Below are 27,354 nucleotides of genomic sequence, written 5' to 3'. Positions count from 1 at the left end.
ATTGTGCACAGTGGCTGAATTATTTATCTGGATTATTTTGAAATTCCCTTCAGTATTACACAAACTATTTCAATAATCTATTCTACATACCTTCCTATCCAGCAATGAGGCATTTTGTTCAAAATGAAAACTCTCGTTTTTAATGGTGTCCACATCCAATCAAAAATGTCCATTATGGAATTGCAAACATTATTTTTAAAAATAAAGATTCCTAAAGTATAAGGTACTACAGTTCTCTATACTAAACTTGAGATGACCATCCGAAAACCATTACTGTATGTTGAACAGACCCCCTACATAATCATTGCCTTTGCATCGAGGTAAAATTTTTCCCTAATTTGATATAATCATAATATTTTGAGACCCCAAACAGCTGTCATCATTTTTACATATGAAAAAGAGATACCAGAATTATTAAAACTCCTAACAACAAGGTCTGTGACATACCATTGGTAATTTGTACTCTGTCTGAAAATGTATTTCCCCTCTAATGCTGTTTCAGTTGCATAATCCAGTTTAATCCAGTTAATTACACAGTGGTTACTGTTAAATGTTTTAGCTTAACACATATATGTTCGAGAGGTGTACTGACAAATACTTTTGAGCGCTTCAAATAAGTCTTTTGAAACTTGTTTAAGAATGCTATCAAATTTAGAAAATTGAAGCTTGTCATCGTGAACCCATACTGGCCTAGAGTTAGGAGTGAGAGGTCACCTTTTTGATTCTGTACATTAAAAGGTCTGTATATTAAACTGATGTGTTGGTAAAATTCTGGATCCTAAGTTCTCCAGTATCCGTGAATAATAACTAGAACCTTCCACTGACAGATTTCCAGCATTTATCTATTTTTTTACTAATCTGTTAAAAAGTATTATAAGACAAATGCCAATGTTAGATTTGACATCATATAGAAAAGCCCCTTGAATATTCCAAAGAGCTTGACATTATTCAGTGCTTGTTGTACTCCATTTTCTTTGATAAGTGGCATATTATCCATGAGATATAACTCCACTTTTCTCTGCACAAAGGACATTACAGGTTAGGCTTTATAAATCTGTTGGGGTATAAGCGGAAGAGTGAGAACGGGAGAAAGTGATCATAAAGAAGGATACCATAATAGAATAAAGGTCACTGGTAAATATTACTTTGTAGGAGTAATAATGTACAGCCAGAGAGACTTAAGAGAATGATTTCACTTAGGGAGTTTAATCTCTTAGCAGTACGTATAGGTACCAGAACAATGACAGAGATTGTAGGTACTGAGATAACGATGTATTTCTGTGTCTTTTTTGATTTTCAAATTGTAAAAAGTGTGGTTTCAGAAAAAAATTCCTACCGCAGAAAACTTCAGGGATAAACATTTCTAATGTCCAGCTCCTTCAATTCACTCCAGTTCACATAGTAACAGACTATGGCTAGGAAAACATAGCTGACAAGCTAATAATACTCATGTTTATCAAGTGACCTCTAGTCATTAGCTACTGTTGTTCCTACAATATTAGCATTACTGAAGCTCTTGTACTCTGAGAAGTCCTGGCATTCAGATGAGATGAGAGTCTCAGCTCATAATGATGAACTTAAATGTATTTGAGTCACTCCATCCTGTTTGATTTCATTTACATATGTGGTTCATATGTTTCTATGTGGGCTAACTGGCCTTTCTAGCTATTTTAAGCTTAGCCAATTACCACATGTAAGAATAGAACTCTGCACCTTGTATTTGTAAGGTAAACACCTTAAACATTACACAAACCTCCCACCCAGGTTTCTCATCTACCTGTATGTACTCATTTGCATGGCATTATGCTATTTGCATAACATAAGTACCTCATTATTTTCCCATAGCACAATCACATTATGTGCCTCTGAATCACCCCTCTTTGTGTGTTGCCACTCTTTATGCTATTTCACATTAACGTTAGTAATTAAATGTTTCTGAATACTAACATCTGTGAACAGTTGCCATTTCCCCCAGTCCCTTGACTTCAAGATGGGTTTTATAATTACCATATCATTTACACTCAGGCTTTGATCAACTCTAAGCTAGCATATCCATACTCTATCTCTTCTGTCTTCATCAAAAGGTCCCCTTTCTTATACCACATCTAATAATATTCAGGACAGTGAATTCAAAACAAAGACAGTGTAATGTTTCAAATGCATAAAAGCAAGTGTTTAATATATATGTCATCACATGAAAAAGATTTGTAAGTGAAAACTGTGTGAAGGCTTGTGAACTGGAATTGGAATTATTGCTTGTTTTATCCATTTTATTAAATGTTTGACTCTTGATTCTGGGGATATGTTTGTTTCTGGTTTTGCTTCTAATCTAGTAACATGGCTATACAGGGCTAATTGGTGTAACATTAAACTGCTAACCTGAAGTGTCATAAATCTATATCACGCAGTTGTGCAAGCTGAACATTCCATAACAGTAGATGTTCTAATGATCACTACCCACAGTAGCTTTATCTATATGAGTTATATCCTACAAAGGATATAACAGCTGGCCAACTTCCAAAGCTTCAGTGCAGCTTTCATGCACCCAAACTGTCAAGCAGCTTGAGCTGAGCTGACTAAAAGACAAGTCTGGGAACAAAGCCTTTAAGAGCTTTCCTGCCAGCAGAGAGAGGGAGACTGACCCCCTGAAAAGACAAAGCTAGGAATAATAAAAAAATAAATGTCCACTCTCAGGCATAAAAAACACACCAAAAAAAAGGCAGATGGAAGGGAGGAGTGACTACTGCAGCAGTGATCATTCAAATATCTACTGTTGTGGTAAGTTCAACTTACACAACTGTACAATGTTTTTCATATTAATCACTGTTGTGGTAGACTGAGCTATATAGGTAGATTACCATAGCTAACTATATTTGGGAGATGGAAGGAGAGGGGTCCAGGAGTCCCTGGAGAATGGTCCTAGCAAAGCATGGTCAAAGCACAGAGAAAGAATCCAGCTTAAAGTGCTTTGTGAAAGTATGCACAGAGGAACAAGTATCAACTTCTAGAATACTTCAGGTGCAAACCTTTCCAAAAAGAAGAAGCCAAGGTCCTTGTAGAGAGGGCCTTGACCCTGACTGGAATAGATTTGTCATGGTGAGTAAAAAAGAAAGTAATAGCCTTAGACACCCACATGGAAACAGTATGTTTTGACACCAGTTGCTCCTTTTTCTTACCTTCACAACAAATGAACAATTGATCCAATCATCTAAAACATTTAGTTCTGTCAAGATAGTACCCGAGTTGTCTGTGGACATACAAGGTACGGTGTATCCTTTCTCCTTCATTTTTAGGTTCCAGAAAGAAAACAGGAAGATGAATAATTTGACTTAAAGTAAACTTGGATACCACTTTAAGCAAAAAAGAAGTATTCGCTCTCAAAGAAACCCTGTCTTTGTGGAAAATGAGGTAAGGTTGACTCACAGTAACATCTTGCAACTTAGATACCCTACCTGTAGAGGTCAGAGCAATCAATAACATTGTTCTCCATGTTAAGAACATCAAGTCAGCCAGATTAGCTGGTTCAAATGGAGCAAAGGTTAGTTTCTACAACACAAAATTATGATCCCAAGGAGGAGACGCCAGTTTACTTGGAGGCCTCTTATGCAAAACCCCTTTCAAGAACATTTTAACATGAGACTGCCTTGAAAGAGGAGGATCCATGGGCAGACATGCTGAAATGATTGATAAATGAACCTTGATAGAGGAATAAGAAAGGCCATAGGACAGCAACTCACACAAATATTGTATAACCAGAGAACAACCAGCCTTGAATGGGTGCTGGTTATGTTGTTGGCACCAGCTAGAAAACTTTTTCAATTTGTTAATATATGGTTTTCTAGTAGCAGGCTTTCTTGCCTTCATTATTTCCTGCTGCACATTCTCAGAAAATAGGTGCCTAAAAGGCAGTTAACTGAAGATGATTTATGTTGGGATGTATCAAACAACCCTGTTCTTGTGTGAGTAGGTCCATTCTGTGTGGAAGCTTGTGGTAATTGTCCTGGCCATTTCCAAGAAGAAGGAATAACCATGGTTGTGAGGGACAGAAAGGAGCTACCACAATGATCTTGGAGGATTCCTTATGAATCTTCAGACATACCCTGGATATTAGTGGAAAGGGTGGAAAGGCATACAGGAACATTCCTATCCAAAGAAAAGAAAAGGCATCTGTCTTCCAGGCCTTCTGGCATGGAGTCCTGGTACAGATTGTTCAGAGAGGAGGCAAAGAGGTCTACTTGAGGAACTCCCCACAGATGAATCAAATCTTGGAAGACCCCCCCCCCCCGGATCTAGTTTCCATTTGTGAGGGTCTGCCCTGGTCCTGCTCAGTTTATGTGCCACACAATTTTGCTCTGACAGAATTTATGATGCCTGTAGAGTGAGACTGTGCTGTGCTGTGAAGCTATATCCCAAGCTAACATGACTAGTCTGCAAAGGGGGTATAACCTGGTACCCCCTTGCTTTTGTTATTGATGTACCACTTGACTGTAATATTGTTTGTAACCACTTGAAGAAGTCCCATGGACTAAAGATGTTTCAGAGAATAAAGTGACTTGATTGGGGCAAGCATCTCCTTGATATTTATGTGCTTGCATCTGTCCTTTGTGTTCCACAACTCCTGCACCTTTATCTCTCCTGAAACTGCTCCACAAGCAAAGTCTGAAGCATCTATGGTGACTGACTGCTCTGGAGCAGGGAGGGAGAAGGGGAGACCTGGATTTAAAGATACCTGTTGTCTCCACCAAGTTATTTATTTTCTGACAACCCCCAGTACTGGGATCTGAAAAGCAAACCATGTTGATGCCGTGAACAAAGAGATTTCAGATACCACTGTATCTTTCTCATGTGGAGTCTTGCCAGCAGTACCATGACAGTTCTAGATGCCATGAGACCATAAATTCTAAGTTATTCCCTCACAGTGACTAAAGTCTGAGTGGAAAACCTTAGAAATAGATCTAAATAAAGATCTATTTTTTTATGTGGAAGAAAATATCATTAAACTGAGATGTCTAGGTGGAAGTAAACAGTCTGATCTGTAGGATGAGGAATGACCTCCTGGAAAGGAGGAATTTCCTTCCACTGCCATCTTTAACACTGATGAATGATTTTCAAAACCCATTTGTCTGAAATAATCTGTTTCCAAAGAGAAAAATGGAGATTCAAACTTTCTAGAAGAGAAAGAGGGCCAGGGTGGGAGGAGGTTACAAGGCCTCCTGAACAGTCATTCAGACTTGTTGGGGTGTCCTTGGTTTTGGGAGGTTTGAGACTTCTGTTTGGAGCCTCCTTACCACTTCGTCTTAAATGTCCGTTTACTCTGTTTTTTGCCAAAATTGGATGAGGAGAGAGAAAATCCACTGGATAATTTGGAAAAGGAGTGCTGAAAAATCTTAGGGATTTCCTGGATCAGCTTGCCCCTTTCATCATACTTTTTGATTGCTTTTGCAGCAGAGGGGCCAAACATGAAATCTCTAGTTTTAACATCATCTAGAATGTTCTGAGAATGCAGCCAAGTAAACCTGTTTAAAACCATACCAGTGGCCACAGCCCTTGAAGAAGTATCAACAGAATTATACAGATACTGCAAACAATGAGTAGTGACCTGTGCAACAGAAGAAACTTAAGTTATTTGAAGCAGATTTTTCTTCACAAGAAGAAACTGTAGATAAGACATTCCTCATGCTTTCACAATATATTAGAATAAACTTTAACACATGAGCCTGACAATAAAAAATTCTGAAATTTAAAGTTGTAGAAGTATACACTTTTTTTCTATACCTAGCAATAATTTTCCCATCCTTATTTGAAAGATTAAGATTAAAATGAACTAAATGCTTATCAGCAGACAATCAACTAAGGTTATAGCTGCTTAGACAGGTTTGGGAATCATGTATAAAATTTAAAAAAACTGAGGAATTTTATACATCATATCTGCCTCTTTAGGGACAACTGGCTGATTATCAGCAACATTTCAGTAAGACATATGTTCTCTAAAGCAGAGAGGACAGAAAGAATGGATGTAGATTCCGGAAAATCCTTCTGTAACAACTCAGAGTATTTTTCAGGGACTGAGAAACCTCAGTGTTCTCCCACTGAAAACAATGGGACATTCTAGTAATAGTCACAGAAAAAGAGACATCCTCACTGGAGAATCAGAAAGAGAGGTCTCCTCTGAGTCTAAATCAAAAAAACAAGGACAAAACCCTGAATCCTTCCCTGCATCTTCCTGTTCAAATGCAGACTCTTAAATTTCTTCAGAAAAGGAGGCATTCTTCTTTCATTTACCAGAAACTACTCTACAGTAAGGATTATTAGCCTGAACCAAATAATGAGCTAGTCCCAGTAAATTACTCCTATTCAAAGAAATTTGAGGAAGAGTAGATACATGCTTGGTTTTCTGTTTATTATTTACAGAAAAAATAGGGCCAGCTGTGTTACTAATGGCAACCGTGGCTTGCCCAGGGTGGGCACAGCATTCTAACACAATAAAACCTTACCTGTTCCCTCTCCAGAAATGAAAAGAATCCAGCAGTTGCAGAGGATGTAGCTAACCACTGGTCCATATTGGCTGTAGGTGCTACACCAGAGGTATCCAGGATAAAAGATGAGTGGTCTGAAGTACAACAAATGGCCACATCAGGTTACCCACTTGCTGCTAAGGCAAATTACTAGCCTGCTGTGGTGGTAAAGGCTGGTTACTTTACTTTTTCTTTTTGTGGCTGGAAGAAGGACCAACCATGGGAGTGACAATCTGTTCCATGGTCAAGCTGAAAATGGTGACTCTATTCTGGAGAAAACAAACAGTGCCAATAAAACTAACAGTCCACAAAAGTTACCTTTTTTATAGAAAATTGTTTATCAGTTAGATAACACTACTTTTAAACTGACAGAAACAAGTGCTCCATTTAAAATTGTGTTGCAGTCTTGACACAATCCATTAAAACACAACACTCCAACCTTTAAAATAAATTTCCTGAAAAGGAAATTAATAAAACATTAGTAAAAAAATAAGAACACAGAAGGTTTTTTTTTCTTAAAGGGAACTTATCTGCCCAGGTAAGGAAATCACAAGCCAACAGTCAATCCTCAAAAGCCTCAGAGGAGTATACTCTTTGGTTGCAGTAAACCTCAGAAAGGCTTCATGACCGAACGTGTCTTTTAATCAGCTGTGCCCAAGTTACTTGACAGTTTGGACACATGGAATGTAGCCTGAAGTTTTCCAAGCTGGCTGGCTGTTATAATCTTGGCAGGATATAATCCATATATCTACAGCTACTGCATCAGTGATCAATATGAAGAACATCATAGGGACTTCACAAATGCACACGTGTGTGAGCGGGCGTATACACACACAAACACACACACACATTTACACTGCAAATATACCTATGAATAATTTAAAATATCACTAACCCACTTCTCTGCATGCCTTTTAGAAGTGGAAGGAAACCAGAGGAAACAAAATCCCACACAAACACTGGAAAAGCAGACAGATTCCAGAAAGAAGGTACTCCAGTTGGAAGGTGAGCTGGAAAACAAGGCACTTTCAGGCAGTGATTCTAATCCCTTCACTGCTGTATGATGTATCATATAAACATCATTTTCTCAAGGGAAAATCATTAAATAACTTTGTGCAATAAAGATCTGCCAGTCACGTCTAAAAAAACTAAAACAAACAAAAAGGAATGACTACCACTGAAGAAGAAATGTGAATAAACCGCCACCATCATCTTTCTTCCTTAAGATGTATTTTAAAACATCAACAAGCAATTGTGTCTTTTACAACTGGTCAGATAAAATGTGCTGGGTCATAAGAACAGAGTGAGCATAGTCCCCCAGTGCATGTGCAGCAATCAATCCCTGTTTTAGTAAATAAAAAATAAATAAGATAACATCATTGTGGTACTCAACTCAGAAATGCCATGAAGGGACACTGTTCATACTAATACAGAAAAGGGGAAAAAGGAGAGATAAAAAAGAAATTATACAATGCCTCCTCTAAAACGTGCACACTGATTGGCCAGCCCAACCAGCGTGCCCATTGTAAATCCCTCAATATACTAACGGAAAAAGGTCCGGTCGCCCGGATTTTTTCCGTTAGTATAAAACACTGTCTCGCTATGTTAAAAGAGTTTAACATAGCGACACAGATTTAAAAAACAACGGAGATCTCCGTTGCTTTTTTTAAAGCTGTCTCGCTATGTTAAACTCCTTTAACATAGCGACACAGTGTGTAAAAAGCAACGGAGATCTTGTGATCTCCGTTGCTTTTTTTTTAAACCTGTCTCGCTATGTTAAATGAGTTTAACATAGCGAGACAGTAAAAAGCAACGGAGATCTTGCATTCTCCATTGCTTTTGCCCACAGCTCTGATGTACTGCGTAGGCATGCGCAGTACATCAGAACTGCCGCGGAACACCAGACAGCTGCGGAAGGGCAGCAAAGAGACATTATACAATGCCATTATTTAAGAAAAATAATTATTTCTTTTCTTAAATAATGTCATTGTATAATAGCAATAACCCAGGCCTGGGTGTGGGTAATGCTGGATTACCACGGTTGTCTTTGTTTGGTCCCTCGGGCTTCGCCCTCGGGACCAAACCACGCCAACCGTGGGTAAATCCAGCATTACCCACACCCAGGCGTGGGTTATTGCTATAATAAAACTAGCTAAATAAAGCCACTCTACAGTATTACTAACCTAACCAGTTTTAGGTCATACTGACAATCTGAGATTTGCTTATGACTCCTGTAGATTTAGCCCCTTGCTTTCACCTTACGTGGAAACTTGAGTGACTACATCACAGTATATTCCACTCCAAGTTATGCAGTTTGTGCCTTAATATACTGTATAAAATATCCCATATAGCCATAACATGATACATTCATAACATAATTAATTAATATAATATCTTGCCTCTTAAACTGTACTACATACTAGTATAAACTATAACAAACTAGAAACATTTTGCAGCTTCAAATAAATTCCACAATTCCACACAGATTTTATACACTACATTTTCATCATAAGTACTGGCTATATCAGACCCTCAAAACAGCCACTTTCCAAATAGAGTTCTACAGATAAGATACAGTGAAAGAGTTTTGTAATGCATACTGCAAATCCACCAACATATTTCTTTAAATACACACTAGATGGCAGCACTGACAAGCCATGTTTTCTTCTAAGCTGTAAAGTTCTCATGATCATTATTTAGCAACAAGTTTTTCTGAAACATGAATTCATGTCAGCATAGAAACGATATGTGCCATTGGGGTTTAGCAAAAGGATCTTCTGGTTCTTATGCTGCTGTTTCATTCATGTCATTTGACAGTCCCGGGTGCACACAGATGAAGCAGGAATTATCACAATATGACACACTCATAAGTTCCAGGAGAATAGACACTCAGTCAATAAAATGGAAGTCTGAGAAAGATTCTTTTTTGTCTTATTTCTGCGATGCATTAAAGCAGTTTGAAGTGTTTATAGGCTGATGATTAAGCTCTGAAACTCTGTGTTGCCACAAAAATGTCCTGAATTCTTCCATTCTTACTGTAACAGTCCCAGGAAGATACCAGTCTGCATACCTCTCAACAGTACAGATTTTGACAGACTGTCCAGATTTTTGCCTCATATTTTTGAACTGTTCCTCATGAAATCTGTGTTTTTCTCGCAAATCATTGAGGACTGAAGTCACTAATTAATATTCAGTAATGGCAGACACTTGAATTTCAGATTACATAACCTTCAGAAAATATATAATAATGCCAAACTTAATATTCTAACAGCTATCAGAGTTTGTAGGACCACTATTTAAAATCTGTCCCTATTTTGGGGCCTTTTAGCCCCACCATTTCTGGTTTTGTTCAGATTTCGTGTGTTGAGAGGTTTAAGTGTATGTACCTACCAGTGTCTTTTATTAGGTGCAAGTGTGGTTATCAAAACTGTGTTGCAGGTATGTTCATGCATGAATGTCTTGTTGAATAAATTCACTGAAGATTTGTAACCTCTACATATTCCAATAATATATCTGGAAAAAAAAAACAAAGTTACATGTGGAAACTGGTAATTATTGATAAAATTAGCTTTTTTTTTAAACACCAAACAGTCAAATGACATAAGTCAAAGTAAAATTGACATCATACACTGGTAACGGTTCTTGAAGCACTACATAATATACTTAAAACATGATAAGTGAGGCAGGATTGTTGCCACATGCTCCATATTACATAGAAGAGTTGCACAGAATTAGCTTTATTTTCAATAATGATGGAAAATACAAGGAATCATGGAAATATCTCACAAAGTGTTTCAGCCCACAAGTAGGAAAGGTAATTTTAAAGGCCAGTGCGATGGATAAACAGGAGAATGATTGTAGTGTACCTTGGAGTTCATGCTGTACCTTCATCCTGTGTACTCTTGATAATCCAGTACTCAAGATATAAAATATAACACACTGCTGCTGGGAAAGGAAGTATGGATTCACAGTCAGTGCCAGATTCACACATGGTGAGACCTTAAAATATGGTAAGCTGTAGATACCCTGTTTGGCAAGTGCAACAAAGAATATGGCTGACTAGGGTTGGGAGAAAGGCTGCTTCATTAGAAATAAAAATATGGCTTAATTATGAGTTTCAATATATGAAATTAATTTATGGAGAGTTTCATATATTAAATTCTAAAAAAAAAACATGAAACACTGAAAGAAAAAATCTTGACATTTTGAAAGACCACTTGAGGACCTATGCTATAACTTGTTTATCTTTTGTAGAAATCTGGTCCTGCCTTGCTTATAGCTTATAGCTGAAAACACATGGCAAACTATTGCAACACATGTGATGCCTACCATAAGGAATCTTGCTAAAGAATATACTAAAAAGACAAATACATAGCCAAATACAGATTTCACTGGCCCATCAGCGTTCTTATACTGAGGCAATTAAAGAAAAGCCGGGCTATAAAACAGAGTACACCAAGTGTGATACACTTTTCCATTTGCCACCTGAAATGAACAGTCAACTTTTCTTTCTTTAAGAGGGCTTCATCAGCCATTCTCTATACTGTGGGCTTTAGGATTATTAAAGATAAACCCTTGTTAATCATTTTAATTTGTAAAGTGATATTATTATAACTGATTTATTATTATGGTATAGTTCCATTGGCATCCCCCCTCCAAATATTACCAAGTGCTTTTCTAAGTGTGATATTCCCCCAAAGAATCATTTATAGTGACTTTTTGTTAGCATATATCACAATATTTACAGTTGTGAATGATGTGCTTTAGCAAGAAGGGGCAGGCAATTAAAAGCCTCTTTAGTACATTAAATATTAGTAGATCCTACGCCTGGTACTTCTGTTTCCTTATCATCTACTTCTGGTTAAAAAGTAAAAACAATTAAGCATGTGTCAAAAGTAAACAGAAAGTATATGGTCTCCTTTAAAGAAAAGTAAATAGCCTCCAGTAATATTTTTTAATTATGCTTATGCACTCAGTAATCAAACCTTCTTAATTCAAGAACACTCAATTAATAATAATTGATATGGGGAAGGTAAAATTCCTAGAATTAGAAGGAAAAAAAAAGTTTTATAGCTAAGAAACAAGTTGGATTGGATTACTAATCATTCATTGTTGTGGGCTAACTGTTTAAAAATGGTAATATGAGCTCATATGAACCATCGACTTTAGTGTTATACAGCACTAGAAGTCATGTGTTGTACCAACAGAATGCAGTTCTGTAGAATTCCAACAAAGTAAGGCATCCAGGAGGACAGGATAGTCTTTTTGAAAACTTATAAAACAAAGCAAAAAATTGGATAGCTAACATTCATTTTTTCTGTGTAGATTTTGGACCTCAGATATGATCGAACAGAAAGGCAGTCAGTCTACTGGTATAGCCTGGTCTCAGACTGATCTACATGTTTATGTGTGATATTTGGAATAGGCAGGAAAATAAACTTCAGACTTATTTGGAATAGAATAATCATACCGAAGGATGTAACATAAAATAGTTGCAGTATTTCCAGGTACAGAATATTGAAAAGTATGACAATAAGATGGAATAAAACTTACAATATTATGAACTTAGAAATACAAATGATAATAAAATGAAGCTGAAAATGGAATATCTACAAGTTGTAGAAACTAAGTAGAACAGTGGAAGAGGTTAGAAGAAAACAGAATGACTACACCAAGCCAGATATTACTACCAAAGAATGACATGAAATATAATATAGCAGCACTGAATATCCCCCTTTATCTACCTATACATCTATAAAATCAATAAAAATAATATTCATTCAATGGTTACATTCCACATAGTGGATGAACAATAAAGTGATCAATGAATCAATAATCACTTGCCATATAATTACCCTCATACTAACTGCCTGCTCATGGTTTGGTAATGCCCAGTAGCAGAAAAGAACAAGAATGTAGTCCTGGGTGGTATTGGCTGGGATTTCAGGCAGCCATTACCACATAGTTCAGCTATTGCCAGACAGATCAAACAACAGCTTTTTTGGGGGGGTTTAAGATGGGAAATCCTCCAGAACAAAACTTACCATTTCATGTTTCCTGTAGATCAGATGCTACTACAGCATTTATAGCAGTCATCTTCAAATGTTAGAAACATATTCAGACAGATTGGTTGAAAACTATGTGTATATTTTGTCATGAATATTCAGGAAGGCTAGAAAGACAACAAAAGTGCACATGGAAGGATTATTCAAATATATTTTTATTTATCTTCTCACATGAAATAGAAAGAAAATCATATGAAATACTGGCAATAATTTAGAAGATGATGCAAACAGCAAATTATGTTTATATTTTTTGCATATAGTAACTAGGGTGTTTCATGTATATATGCAAAACATTTTTTTGATTTTATATTTGTATACCCCATGATTTTATGAGGATTGGTAGGACAAAGAACCATGTAAAATTTAAAGCCTTAAACTCTAAGTGACAGCTCAGTGCACTTTAATTCTAAGATTTTTGCATTTTTTTTCCAAATTGCACCAATAGAAATGAAATATATTCGCAAATTAGTACACAAATGGCAAATATCAGTTTCATGCTGCATCTGAAATGTCTGTTTGTAATTCTGAGAAACAGAAATGTCAAACAGTTTAGGAAAAATAAGCCTAGTATTTATTTATTTTATTTTACATTTGTTAACCGGACTAGTCTAGCTGGATATATGTCCATTTTCAGTAGAGGCCCGGGGAGAAAAGCTCCAAGCATGAACAATGACAAAGTTAACAATGTATAGAAACATAAAGGATTACATTACAGTCTAATATTAGTCTTAAAAGGAGTAATAATGATACATTTTTGAACTACAACAGTTAACAATTTATAGAAACATACATGACTACAGTACAGAGTACAATTAGTCTAAAAGGAGTAATAATACATTTTGAATTATGAACCAAAGAAAAACGAGTGTAAGCACCAGTTTAAAACTAATAAGTCCAAAAAAGTGCCAGAGTTCGCTGTAAAGTGATCCAAGACAAATTTATTCCACAAGGTTAAAATAACCACGCTGCTTGCTGGTCTCCAAACCAGCGAACCAACAGTACAATAAACGCTCTTACATACACATTAGAGAAACTGCGTTTTCGTCGTTAAGACTTCATCAGACCATGTAATAAACTTTAACACTCTTTTAAATACTGAATGAATTAATTGATATCTATTTCATTGGTCCTATATCATGCCAAACTCATTCAAACACACCAATCCAAACTTCTAAATCATTAATATAAATGCCTTTATCATTAAGGTTCTTTGTGCTTTTGTATTAAAAACATATATTAAAAAAGAATTAAAAACTGACATTTCACTATAAATACTGATAGAATTGATTGTTTAAATATAAATATAAATAAATAAATGTGCAATCATAAAAAATCTATTTAAAAAGTCTATTTGAAAAACATGTATTAGTAATAAAATGCATGACTTTTGTTTTGGTGAAAAGAACTTGGAAAACCATCATATATTAATGCCCTCTAGTGTCCAGAATCCGCACTACTCTATGATTTGTTAGCTCTAATTTTTAATAGGGGTGTTATAGTTAGAAATTCATTGATTCCTGGACTGTTGTTGGAATCCAAGTACACCTGCCACCATAGTTCCTTATTTTCCAGGATTTCCTCCCAGAGTCCTCCCCTATTGTCAGGCTTAACTTGGTCCAACACAAAAAATTCATATTTAGCTTCAGGGCATACATTACTATGTTTATATAGTGCATTAGTATTTTTAGCTTTTAAGATGTCATAATTGTGTTCGTATATTCTACGTTTCAAACATCTCTCAGTCTTACCCACGTAGAACGACTGACATGTCTTACAAATTGCTATATAAACAACTCCCCTACTGTCACAATTATAGTAAGTCCTACTTTTAATCCTTCTCTTTCTGCTGTCTATATATATTTCTGCCTTGTTGATTATGTATGGGCATTGATGGCATCTTCACATTTTGAATTATAGCAGGTTTAGTAGAAATTCTACTAATTATAAGACACACAGTAGAAGGTATGAGCAAGTCTCAGGTAGGGAAGAGAGCACAAGTGTTATTCTCATCATTCAAAGAAAGAGAAGTAACTTGTATTGGAGACTTAGGTTAAAGGAGTAGGGAAAGGGGTAAGTAAAAGAGTAAAGACAGATCTCAGTCTGGATTAGTGCATGGACAAAGCCAACGAGTTTTTAGATGTTCTTTAAGATGTTTTTTAAAAAAGAGAAGTAGAAGCAAGGGTAGATAATTCTGAGGGAAGCTGGTTCCAGATTTTTCCTGCAGTGTTTGCGAAGAGTGAATCCCCAGCTTTGTTATTAGCTTTATTTGAGGAAACTAGAAGCTTATTAGCAGAGCAGAATGTGGATAGATTTGTACAGGGTGTAATTAGATTAGTGAGGATAGGTGTGTTGTGAGGGTGGTGTACGATCTTTTGAGTAATAAGTAATTGTTGACAGAGTATATGGTTTTTCAATTCTAGCCATCCTAGTTGTTTGAGGTTAAGGCAGTGGTGAGTTTTAAAGGGGGAGTTTGTGATGTATATAGCTATGCTATTATAACAGGTGGAGAGTTTTGAGAGGTTATTTTTGGAAAGGTTAGTATATATGACACAGGCATAGAAAAGGGTAGAAATGAGGTGGGTTAGGGCAATAGTTTTCTTTGCAGAAGGGGTAAGGAAGGCTTTGATTCTATAGAGGGTACCAAGTTTTTTGTTAACAGACTTTATAGTGGAATTGATGTGTTCATCATAGCTGAGACAATTATCAATTGTTATACCTAGTAGGCGGGTTGCGGTATCTGGGGTAATGTTGGTACCATTGTTAGAGGTTATAGAGAGGAATGGAGTAAGTGATTTGTGAGTAGGGGTGAAAAGCAGTAATTTAGTTTTTTTAGGATTTAGGAGGAGGCAGTGTTGCATAAACCAGTTTTCAACATTTTGAAAAACAGTTTGGGTAAGGGAGTGGAGAGTGGCTATATTCTTGGCGGTACAGATTAAGGTGGAGTCGTCGGTGTATTGAATACATGTGGCTTGAGATATGTTGTTGTGTAAATTGTTAATAAATAAAGAAAAGAGAAGGGGACCTAGGATAGAGCCCTGGGGTACTCCAATATTGACTGGTAGTAGCGAAGACAAATTGTTCTGCCAAAGTACTGCCTGCTGTCTATTTTCCAGATATGACTTAAACCATTGTATAGCTTGAGGGTTGAGAGAATGGGTAATTAGTTTGTCTAGTAGTAAGTTATGGTTAACAATATCGAAGGCTTTCGACAGGTCAATAAATAGAGCAGAGAAAAATGAGTTATTGTTATGATTTTTATTTATGGAGTCTGTAAAGGATAAGAGGGCAGTCGATGTGCTATGGAATGGTCTAAAGCCGTGTTGGCAGTTTGCAAGTAGGTTATTTTGCAGTAAGTGATTAAGTAATTATTTGTGAACACACTTTTCCATGATCTTAGCTAAAGGGGAGAGTAAGGCAATAGGACGATAGTTTGAAAGCTCAGTAGAAGGACCACCTTTGTGTAGCAGGATGATATGGGATATCTTCCATAGAGCAGGGATTTTGCCTTCTGAGATAGTTCTGTTGATAATGATGGAGATGGGATATGCTATGGCTTTTGCGGCTATTTGTAGGAATTCAGATGGGAGATGGTCAGCAGAAGGGGTGCAAGGTTTCAGTTTTTGAAGTAGCTTAGAGATGAGGGATGTAGATACAGGTTGTATCTGAAAGGTAGGTAGTGAACTATTGCAGGTATTAGCTTGGGAAGTGGTGAAAGGAGGTAAAGAATTAGCCAAGGTTAGAATGGCTTCAGTAAAGTAGTTATTAAAGGCATCAGGGATCTGGGTGGAGTTATTATGGTTGAAACCAGTTGGGTCTGGAGTAGTGGTGTTGCCTGGCTGAAGAAGTTTGTTTATTCCAGACCAAAACTTTTGAGGAGTTTGTTGGCTGGTTTGTTGTAGTTGAAGGTAGAAATCTTTTTTATCTCTAAGAATATCCTTCTTGGTGGCATTTCTTAGCTGTTTATAGTGAAGGTGGTTTGTTGGGCATTTGGTAGCTCTCCATTTTGCCCAGATTTTATTTCTAAGGAGTATCTTCTGCCTGGTTTGTTTTGTGAGCCATGGGGCAGGTTTTGTTTTTATTCTAGTAGTGCGAAAAGGTGAATGGCAGTCAAGGATTTGAAGAAAGTTAGTATTAAAGTAAGTAACGGATTCATTAAGTTCAAGATGGGTTAGCGGTGACCAGTCACATGCTTGCAACTCAGTTAGGAAGCTGTCTGGATTAAAAACATTTTTTGAGCGGGAGGTTTTGATGTTATGAGTGGTTGGAAGATGGACTTTTTGTCTAATAATGTAGATAAGCATGTGGTCGCTAATGTCATCTGGAAGGGTTCCTGGAGTATAAGTTTCAGGGTGGCTATTAATAAGGATCCAATCCAGAGTAGTTTCCTTATTGCTAGGTTTGTGGATTCACATAGTAAAAATTAATAACATTCATATGTAGTAAGCTCAAGTTCGCATCAGTTCATTTATAGTACTATAATGTCTTTTTAGTGGTTCTGTGACTTTCTGTCAATGGTGTTCAATGATCTGATATACCAGATTTTGTTGTTCTTCTTTGTGAGTCAGCACCTGACAGAAGTCAGTTGCTAATTTGACTGCTCGTTTGGCACAGTCTTTAACAACTCGTAAAGCTGTAACACTGCTTCACAATGATAAAGTCATGCATGTCACTCCATGCTGCAGGATCAGCTGTTAGGAAAGTTGGGTTTATGTTGACAGCAGTGAACAGATTCATTGATCGCTCTGTTGTGAAGTCAGATAAGGTCATGCCCTGGAAACTGGAAACAGCTTTTGCATTGACTTCTTAGATCTTCCTTACTGGGTGGCTTTTTCAAGGCTTCAGTAATGTGCTGTTTCTCTTCATTCTACACTCAGTCTGAGAATATGGACAGAGCTATGAGATCTTCTCTCAAATACCAAAGGTGTCCCTTCAGCTTTTGCAAAGCAACTTGAGTCATCTGGTTGCCTATGGCTGTAAATAACTCCAGTGTCTGCAATAGGCAAAGATCATTGAGTGGAGCATTGCAAGTGTCAGTAGCTGAAAACCATGCCTTAACGTACACTGTCACTGTGAAGAGGCAGATTCGGCAAAAAGCCTGAATTTCATGTGCAGTTAATCTAAACTGCTCATGGAAGGAGTAGATTTTAAGGCAGTATATGCCTTTTGCCATCCACCTGGCATGAAGGTATGCACCAGGTGGACTGAAAGCAAATGCTTCACCTTGTGGTTTGTCATCAAGGATGAACAGTGACAGCTTGAGAAATTCAAGGTAGTCATCACAAGGCTGTGTTTCACATGTCAGCTTGTCTCACAGTAGTGCAACAACCTCACTTCGCTTCTCAGCTAGGCAGTGTTTCTCATAATCTAACAGGCATCCATTACCTCCAGTTTCCTTAACCAGTGGTGTGTATGCATTCAAGTCAAGAAATTTCCAGTATTTTCTAAATCATCTAAAATTTATTTGTGGTCCTGAAGATGGGAAGAACATGTCAAACATTGCCGTAGAAATAATTTCTAAAATGTGACTTCTGCATGGTGAAAACAAGAGTCGTTCCTCAAATGCTTGCTGAATCACTGTGATGGCACCTGTGCACACACCAGTGTTGGCACTGGTAGTATCAAAGCACAAAACCGGCTAGCCATTCTGGAACACCTGGTCAACTATACAGTGTCTGTACCACTGCTTGTCCCATCAGCTCACCAGTGCTTGATGGAAGTTGGGATATGTCCAGCTGTTTTTCAGTATTTCAACCTGTAACAACAATTGGCATGTAATCAGCTAATTCTCCATCACCTTGAGGAAATAGCTTCCCATCAAAATGTGCTACAAGGGGTGCTGATGGTTAAAACTGCTTCTTTACTTTCTCAGTAATGGATTGTCATGCAGCTTGCCTTGCTCTGTGCATTGAACTTGTGGACATGGCCAGATCATTTACGTCAATGCCAGCTGCTTGTAGCACTGGTGTAACGATATGCATCTCTTGATGAGAAGTTATTCTTGTTTAGTCCAAGCTCTCAACAAAAAGAGGATCATCCACCAGTCATCTTTTTTTTGGATACAGATTCAGGCAATCCTGTATCTACTGTGCTCACTTCTTTGACAGGCTGTCTACCAGTTATTAAATTCTGGTGGTATTTTGACATGTTTGCTGCTGCATCATCTTCATCATCGTTTTCATGTTCACTACTGTCTTCTGCCTCTGTCAGTTCTCCAGTTTCTCTGACTGTTTCTTTCAGCTGTTTTTTATCTTTGCGTTTCACTTCTTCCTGTAGTCTTTTTCCTTTCTGTCCATTCATTTTTTGTATTCAATGACCTCTCCATCAATTATCATTGTTTCTGTCTGTACGTTGATCTCATATAAAATCCCAGTCTTCCTGAGTCTTTATCGATAATTCTGCATCAGCATGCCCCACATCAAAAACCTTCAAAAGTGCATTCCTAACTTCTGTTTCTAACTGAGACTGTGTATCTGACTGGAGCTTCTTATTCTTCCTGATTCTAGAATGCTTCTCATAAAGACATTTGACTTTTGCCGCTGCATCCGGTTTCTGCATTGTAGGTATGCTAGCTAACTGCCATAACTGCAGAACGTCATCAAAAGCATTTGAACAACTTGCTGAAAGAGTTAACTTGTTGGTTTTAAGATCATAGAACAGTCTGCGTAAAACGTGACTGTTGGTTGGAAGCTTATTAGAGCAAGTTGAGATATTAAGGGCAGGTAACTGCTGGCCAACAAGCCAGACATCAGTAGCAGCTCTGGCTGACTTTCTCACTGAGCTCATGGTTCACTATTAGGGGGACTGGGCTCTATCAATTAACATTAACACTGTCAGCCACACATGCAGAAACTATATGAATTGATAAATCATCAAAAAGTAATTAAATACAATGTTTCACACTGCACAGTGTAAACAGGAAACAGCATGGAATTTTGAACAATGAAAATAGAATTAAATAGAGCACAAGGCTTTAAATAAGTAAAGTAGGTTGCAGGAGGTTATGGAAGCTCAAGTAAAACTGATTGGAGACAGATAAATACAACACTGGAATGCAATTGGCGGTACTGGAAATAGTGTGATTTTTTATATGCTGTGAGCTGTCACTTAATGAAGTCAGACAATTGTAATTTGTTACATACATACACAACTCACCAAACCTCACATTTTAGAAACCTATGCAAAAAGATTAGAGAAAAACATTTTTTTTGAAACACCCTAATAGTAACAAAAAGATAGTAAATCTTGTGTTCAGTATAAGATTTTCATTTGTAAGGTTGCAAATCACTTTCTGTATATTTTTATTATTTACTAATGAATTCAAAATTGTCATCTTATAGTTACAATTATACAAGTTGTTGGTTTAAAAACTACGTAAAAATTGTGATTTACTGTCATTTAAAGCAGCTGTAAACAGTTAAAATGGGGCACAGAAAATGTGTTTGAAAATCTTGTCTCAAAATTTATCACTTCAAAAATCCTGTGGCAAAAGTAAATTTAGGTTATGACTAGCAGTACAACTTTATCTAAATTTAGGTTTTGACTAGCAGTACAAATTTATCTAAACTATATTTTCACACAAGGATTTTAATTTTGATAAGGTATAAAGACACAGCTACCTTTCAGAGATGCCATTCTTAGCAGTTATATCAGGCAATGTAAAATCTGTCTTCTGCTCATGTAAAATACATCATTTTTTTTTCAATCTGTGAGAGGTAGTCGTATATTCATAACAGTGAAACTGAACCATCAACTGCTGCCCCACCCTTTGAGCCTACAGAAATCTACCATCACATATACTTTGAAGTTTATAACCACAAACACCTAACTTGTATCTCAGGAATCTATAAGTTTAGCAAAACCACAGCTTCATACATGTAACATATTATTAAGCAATAGCCCATGACTGAGTGCAGATAATGTTGGATTTACCCACAGTTGATGGGGTTTGATCATGAGGAAGAAGCTATCATACAATGACATTATTTAAGAAAGAAATTGCTTACCCTTCCTAAATAATGTCTTAGTACAACAGCACTATAGTATTCCTCCAAGTTGTGCCACCTTTTCCGATGTACTTTGCATGCATATGGGACTTACATTGCCAAGTATGCACAATGCATCAGTGTAGTAGAGAGAAGCAACAGAGAAAACAGAATCTTCATTGCTGTTTTTTTTTTAATTCTTTTTTTTATTTCTTTGACCAAGATTTTACAAATGACAGCTTAAATACAAGAAAAATCAGGTATGTTTCTAATTATTTATTTTAGCAGAATGTGCCTGATTTTTCTTATATTTTGCTATCCTTTAAGCATATGCCAATTGAAAATTGTGGGCGCTCAGTGGTACTTCAGTGGACGGACCTTTTCCTATTGCTATATGCTCGATATACAATGGGCGCACTGGTTGGGCTGTCCAATCAGCATGCACTTTTCTGAATAACAATGACTGGTTATTGAATAATACAGGTTTCCCACTGACCATATTATATCAAACTTAGACTTATCATTCACTGGCAGTGGAGAGAGTAGCTGAGAACTGGATGCAGGAGTGGGTGTCCTTGGTATTTGCACTGTGGTATGAAATAAATGATGAGCATTCATGGTTTATGCTTAAAAGGCCTGAGTGCAGATATCTTAATCACCTCCATATTTTAGGGGTGAAAGTGGTGTGATGTACAGCTGAGCAATGTGACTGTGCTTCATAGGTTCATAGGTTCATAGGTTCATACTAGGCTATCTGCCTGAGGGCATTTACAAGCCTAGCCCATCGTTTTGTGGCTTACGCCACCCCTTTAGTATGGGGAACTATACCCCTTATTTTGCTGTGCCTCTGTCGAGCAGTGACACTGAGGTAATCCCTGGGGTATATCTGCGATCTCCCATCCATTGGTCAAGATTTCTCTTGAACAAGGCCAGCGAGGTGCTCTGCCTCACATGTACCGGGATTTTGTTCCACAGCATAGGAGTCTTTGGGTGATGAATCTATCCCTCCAGCACGTCCTATTAATAGCCGTGGTCGAGGTTTAAGTCTCCCGCCCTTGTGGCTCTGATGGATCTAGATTTTTTGAGGTGAAGCATATTCATCAAATCTGGGTTTGACATGGCCTTGTATGTTAGGCAAAGGTCACCTCTGAGCAGTAAGCGACTGAATAGAGCTGGAGTTCTTTCAGTCGGGCAGCATAGGACAGATTTTTGAGACCCTTTATCCTTTTGGTGAGGAACTTTGTGGCCTCTCCAGCTGCTGCAAGTGTCGGGTCAGATACATTCCGAATGGGGCATTGTACTCAATCATTGGTCTGATGAGTGATGAGTAAAGGGAGACTATGACCTCCCTTGATCTAGATGAGAATCCCTTCATGATAAGGTGGGCAATGTAGAAGGTCTTCCTAACTACTTTAGCTACATGGGTGTCGAATGACAGACTACTATCAACCTGGGTCCCCAGGTCCCTGATAACTTCTTCTGTGCTCAGTGGATTGCCACCTATTTGGTAGCTAGGGGTAACCTTGTTTTTCCTGAAGGGTATGACTATGCATTTTTTGGCATTTAACTTTAGGCCGTGGCTCTGGCACCAGTTATCCGTTTCTGTGAGACCCTTCTGAAGGATATCTGTGTCAGATGTGTTTTCTACTATGGCCCAGTTTGCAGTCATCTGCAAACTTTGTCAGCCATAACCCTCCTGTGTTTGCTTGTACTTCAGAAAAGTAGATGCCAAACAAGAGTGGGCCTAGGACTGAGCCCTGTGGGACATCACTTGTGACAGGCTTTGAGTCTGACATGGCGCCAGCAACTCTGACCCTGTGGGTTCTGTCACTCAGCCAGTTTGCAACCCATCTTGTGATGTATGGGTTAACATTTAAGCTGATGAGTTTTTCAATGATACCCGAGTGGGGTATTGTATCGAAGGCCTTAGCCAGATCGAGGTAGGCTGTATGGACTGCCTTTCCCTCATCAATGGCTTTGGTGACTGTTTCGAAAAAGTCAACCAAGTTTAAAAGGCATGATCTGCCTTTGACAAAGCCAAACTGGGTTGGATCCAAAGTCTGCAAATTCCCTATGTCTTTATTTATGAGGTCCATTATGATCCTCTCCATGGCTTTGCAGATAAGGCTTGTCAAGCTAATGGGCCGGTAATTTCCAGGGTCGGTGGAGGCACCGCCTTTGTGAAGTGGGACCACAGTTGCAGTGCGCCACTCCTGGGTACGTATCCAGAGGTAAGACTTTGATTAAACAGCTGTCCTAGCTGTGGGTTTAATTCCTCATTGAGTTCGTGGAGCACACAGCCGGGGACACCATCAGGTCCCATGGATGCTGTGTTTTTGCTTTGGAGAGAGCAGTTCTCACTTGGGCGCTGGAGATGTTTGGGGGCTGCAATCAGTTGGTATAGATATCTCTCCTTTGGGGAGGGGAGAAGTTTGCACTGAACCTGTCAGCCAGTATGTTGGCAATGTCTGTAGGATCAGTAATCTTCACATCATTTTGAACTAGTTCTGAGCATATCTGGGAGTTTCCTCCTAGGTTTCTAACATAGCTAAAGAAGGCCTTATGATTGTCTTTTGAGTCTTTAGCTATTTTTCTCTCGAAATTTGCTTTGGATGATTTTATGAGAGCTCTTAGTTTTTACTTATAGTGATCAAGGGTGTCTTACCTTTTAAGGATTTTGCTCTATCTTGTAGTAGCTTCCTCCTTTTGTTGTAGAGTTTGTTTATGGCTGGGGTCCACCAGACTGGACGCTTGCCTTTGGTACAAAGAGTCTTTGTTTTGCTTGGGATTGCCTTATCCATGCAGTCCTGCAGGTGCTGGTAGAAGGCATTTGTAAGTGATTCAGCGGCTTGAGTACTGTTTTCCGCCAGCTCGGGGCCTTAAAGGAGACCACACTAGTCTTTAGAAGTGTGAAGTCGGCTTTTGAGAAGTTCTTTACTGTGGTCTTTTTATTTCAGTTGGGGTGGGATGAGGACCTCCAGCGAGATTAGTTTGTGATCTGATCTCACCAGTGAGGGGTATACTTCGGTATTGAACATTGTGCTCCCATGTTCGTGATGATGAGATCAAGTATGTTGTCTCCTCTTGTGGGATGGTGACTAGTTGTTCCATGGCATTTGAGTTTATGAATTCCAGGAACTTTTGGGCTAGGGTGTTTGGGCTTGAGTAGTGTTCCCAGTCTATATTAGGGTAATTGAAGTCACCTAGTATGATGGTGTTTGGTGATACATTTATCCCCTCTAGTGTTTTCAGGAAGGCCATGTGAGGTTCCTGAGTTTGTGAGGGTGGCCTGTAACATGCTACAATTTGCAGAGCAGTCTTGCCTACGGTTAATTGCACCTGGATGGTCTCCGATGCATCTTGCGTTGCCACCAGTCTTGAGGTGTGGGTGTCCTTGATGAATATGGATACCCCCCCCTCCTTTCTTGGTATTGTCCGGATTTTGGGGCCGGAACGCATGATATGAGGTAAAACCTGATAGCGCTGGGGTGCTCTCAGGAGCCTTGAACCAGGTTTCTGTCACAGCACAGACATCGATGTTCTCCATACTGAGAAGGGCCTCGAGTGCGTGCATTTTGAGATTTAGACTTCTGGCATTGAGCAGCATTACCCTTAGTTTTTTCCTTTTTGTGTTCTAGGGTGGTAGGTTTAGAATTTGAGCCTTGCCTAAAAAGGCACTATGGGGTGGCAAGAGCCTTTGCCAATATCCGAATCCCAGGGTGACAGGTGCAAGCCGTCCCTTGCGAAGCAGCGTGGCTTGTCCAGCATGTCATCCCAGGCAGACAGATACTGGATCCCCTTTGAATGACACCAGTGTTTAAGCCAATTGTTAAAGCTGATCATCTTATCTCTGTATTGTGGCATCATTCTTGGTGAAGGTAGGATACTGCTCAAGGTCAGGGTCATACCTGCCTGGGCTACATAATCAGAGAGCTCCTCAATGTCTCTTTTCATGTAGTCCAAGGAGGTACGTCTCAGGTCGTTTACACCAGCGTGGACAATGACTGAGTCATATTTGTACCTGCTGTTGAGAGACCTGAGTGCTTGCGTTATGTGGCGGATTCTAGCGCCCGACAGGCAGCTTACTGTGACCTTCTCCTTACTCAGTCTGGTGAGCGGGACGTCAGTGTGTCTGACTATGGAGTCACCAATGACTAGTGTGCCTGGCATTGTGTTTGGCCTTAAGGGCTGTGACTGTTTGACACTCTGACTGTGAGGTCTATGTGTTGCAGGTGTTGTGTTCTGAGGTGGTGGTTGTTTGGGTGTCTGCTTTGGTGGCCTCTGCTGTTTTGGTAGATTTTTGATCAGAGCCTCCGAGTATGTCTTTGTGTGTTTATGTGTATGATTTGAGGTTGTAATGGTACTATGTGAGACTGGGTCTATAGTGTGTGTGGTAACCTTCTCCTCCTGACTGGTCTTGCCAGTCCTATGTTGAGAGAGCTCAGCCTCCAGTTTGGCCGTATAGTTGCATCTCTCGCATGTATTTGTGTTTTGTGGGAGGAGGAGAGGGTTGTTCAGTGTACATGAGGCAATTGTAACATTGCCTCAATATTCCCAGGTTCACCAGCTGAGCAGGAGAGGACACTAGCAACTGATCCCTCGCCATGCTAGAAGGATAGACAAAAAACTTTAAAAAAAATTCCGGGGACGTGGGTGACCGAGAAATGGGGGTTGCCTTTTGGGGTACTATCTATGACAAGAGTGCCGTATCAAGGTAATAAGTACTGTAGGAGCAAGTGCTAGGTTTAACAGATAGAGAATAGTCTACTTGGAGTCAAGTAGAGATGATCTTTTTAGTTATAGGATGCGCTGATTTGATCAGTAGTATAGTTCGAGGAAGGTAGTTTTAAGGGAAAATTTGAAGAGTGGACTTTAGGTAGCCCGAATAGTTTAAACCTGCTTAACTAGTGTGCAACAGTGGCAACTCCGCTAAATCAAGGCTAATTTGCGCCAAAGCGTGCTTTATAGCAGGGGGCTGGAAAAGACAGGAAATTACCCAAAATGGCCAATAAACTACAAGTTACTGCTTTAAACCACTCCTCTGAGGACAAACAGGCAGCTCAGTACTCCCTACTCCCACTAGTGAGTAAAGAAACTACCCCTTGACCAAACAAGGAAAATGGAGAAAACAGGAACCAAGACAAAGCCCAGGGATCAGCAAAATCTGATCACTGGAACAAACTATTAGAAAAGTATGGAAAACAAGAGTATTTTTTTGTTTTTTTCAAGTTTTTTCAGAAAGGCAGAAAATACAATAAATGCTGTGTTTTTCGACTAAATGCTATCAAAAGCTAGTACACTTGAGTGTATTAGCCTGTTGTTTAACTTTTAAGCAAAACTTAAACAAGCAAGTGCAATAAACGATTCAAGCTATTAAAAACAGTAAAAATAGGTAATAGCAGAATAAAACTTAAACAAAATATAAGAAAAATCAGGCACATTCTGCTTTGTAAATGTGTAGTGCCATGTGTGTGTGTGTGTGTGTGTGTGTGTGTGTGTGTGTGTGTGTGTGTGTGTGTGTGTGTGTGTGTGTGTGTGTGTGTGCGTGTGTGCGTGTGTGTGTGTGTGTGTGTGTGTGTCTGCGTGTGTGTGTGTGTGTTTTTGTGCATGTTGCTTACTGAATAAGGACGCTGGTGAGAGTTTTAATCTCCATTTAAAATAATACTGATATATCTAACAGATTACATCATGGTAGATAACAATAACAGTTATCAGTGTGCATATGACAAGATATCTAAAAAATCAGAAACTGTTTAATCCCTTAACTGCTGAACATTTTCAGAAAGTGTGTACCTAGAATGCTGATTATATTTTGTTAGGTTTTGCTTTTTGAATTTAAATGCTTATGTTTCCAAAATGGATTAACATTGATTTATGAAAATTGCAGGTAATAGTACTGGCATACCTGGGTGTAAAACAGCATTAGATTAAGCTCCTACTCTCAATGACAAAGGAGTAGCTACATCTTAAATTTTAATGAAAAGGAATGTAATTTCATTTTATGCCACAAAATATTAAAGAATGAAAAATTCACTTTGATAGAGAAAGACATATTGACTTGAAGTCTGAAATCACATCAGTATTATATATTTATGTTATGACAGATCTTGTTTATTTTACTCCATACAGAATTGAAACAACTGCTGGATTCAATTTACAAATGCCATTCTATCCTGAAATGCACCATAGTTAAAATGAAAACATTTCTTAACTGCTCCAATATATTTTTTACAAAATTTCCAAGACAGGACCTTTTTGATAATCCTACATTCATTTTGCTTTATATGGCCTAATAGATTTTATGGAAAGTAGACCATATAACCTCAAATATGGGTATGCCATAAGAAGCATGCAAAATGTGCATATGTTCCTATAACATAAAAATTACATAAAATATTTATTTTCCCTAGAAAATAGTATTATTTTGTTTTTTGCTTCATAAGGACACATCGATAATATGATTTGTGCCGCCTGGAAAGATGCAATATATACTTTACTTTGTAGCAAATGAATGTCAAAACCAGAGGATTTGAATGGCTAAGGAAGACTAGTGCTACATAGGTTCATAGGTTCATAGGTTGATACTAGGCTATCTGCCCTAGGGCATTTATAAGCCTAGCCAGAGTGTGTTTGGTTTTCGCCACCCTTTTAGATTAGTTGACTGTGCCTCTGTATAGTAGGTCACAGAAGATAGCCCTTTTAAGGTTAGTTTACTGTGCCTCTGTCTAGTAGGGACACAGAAGAGATCCCAGGGGTAAACCTACGATCTCCCATCCACTCATCTTGAAGAGG

This window comes from Protopterus annectens, chromosome 3.part0, assembly GCF_019279795.1.
Source record: "Protopterus annectens isolate FY-2018-M chromosome 3.part0, PAN1.0, whole genome shotgun sequence".
Lineage (NCBI taxonomy): Eukaryota > Metazoa > Chordata > Ceratodontiformes > Protopteridae > Protopterus > Protopterus annectens.
The sequence above is the reverse complement of the archived record's forward strand: the minus strand, read 5'-3'. Positions refer to the sequence as shown.